Source organism: Micropterus dolomieu, linkage group LG01 (assembly GCF_021292245.1).
Source record: "Micropterus dolomieu isolate WLL.071019.BEF.003 ecotype Adirondacks linkage group LG01, ASM2129224v1, whole genome shotgun sequence".
In the NCBI taxonomy this organism is placed as follows: Eukaryota; Metazoa; Chordata; class Actinopteri; order Centrarchiformes; family Centrarchidae; genus Micropterus; species Micropterus dolomieu.
This window is the reverse complement of record NC_060150.1, coordinates 47966159-47967363: the sequence shown is the minus strand read 5'-3', so window position 1 is coordinate 47967363 and position 1205 is coordinate 47966159. Positions and strand designations below refer to the sequence as shown.

Sequence of the window (1205 nt, the reverse complement as noted above, 5' to 3'; positions counted from 1 at the left end):
GTTTTCCGAGCCCTCTGCCCAGTCCAGAGTGAACTTCTGCACTGAGAAGGTTTTTCCAACGCCAGCGACGCCGTTGGTCAGAACCACTCTGATGGCTCTCTGTTGGCCAGGTAAGGCTTTAAAGATGTCCTGGCACCTGATTGGAGTGTCATGGAGGGTCTTCTTCTTGGAAGCTGTCTCAAGCTGCCTCACCTCATGCTGGGTATTAACCTCTTCACTCTGTCCCTCTGTGATGTAGAGCTCAGTGTAGATCCTGTTGAGGAGGGTTCCACTTCCTGTTTCATCACTTCCTTCAGTCACACGTTCACATCTCCTCCTCAGACTGATCTTATGTTCATCTAAAACCTCCTGCAGACCACCTCTCACTAAAGAAGAGAAACAATGTGAGATAAAATAAAGAATATGTGGTGATTATTTTATAATATAATTAATTATGTAATTACTAATATAAAAACAATCAATGTCAGAATATCAGATGTCCAGTCTTACTTTGTACAGAGCTGCTCTGACTGGCTGTCTGCAGTCCAGCTCTGGTTCTGGATCTGTCTCCACACTGGGGACAGGAGGAGTGTCCTGATGAAGCAGACTGGTCCCAGTATGAGGTGATGCACCGTCTGCAGAACCAGTGTCCACAGCTGGTAGAGACTGGATCCTTCAGGACGTCCTGACACAAAGCACAGCAGGACGGCTGCTCCTCCACAGAAACGTGACTCCTCTTTCTGTGGAGACATTTCATTAGAACTAAAATGATTTGTTGCTTGTTGTTGAAAAATATCCAGATGTGTCCGACACTGTGTAGAAGCTCAGATGGTCACAGAGAACAGTAAAAGTGTCGTTACTTTTCTGTTTGAATTCAGCTTTCAGTCAGTAATGAAGATGATTGTTCCTTTAATTTCAGCTCTCCTGCTTTCAGAAACACTTCAACTGCTTTTCCTGTCTGACTGTCTGATTAAACATTTAGTGATCTGCCTGCAGTTTGTTATTAACACAAACTCAACACTTCCTGCAGCTCCTTCACAGTAAAAGCCTCCATTAAAGAGAGCTAAAGGACAGTACCCACCCAGCCACAGCCTGTTTACCCTGCTGCCTTCTGGGAAGAGATATAGAAGTTTCTGCTGCTGCACCACCAGACTGCAGAGCAACTTTATCTCCCAAGCTATCAGACTTTTAAACTCAAATTCATCCTAAGCACAGCTGTAGCAGAT

The 1205-nt window shown here is 44.8% G+C and overlaps 1 pseudogene; it reads right to left on the bottom strand.

The window, feature by feature from the left end:
* The window catches only part of LOC123984947, a 12681-nt pseudogene extending 11945 nt beyond the window's left edge, over positions 1-736 (bottom strand).
* Between the last annotated feature and the right edge of the window lie 469 nt (positions 737-1205).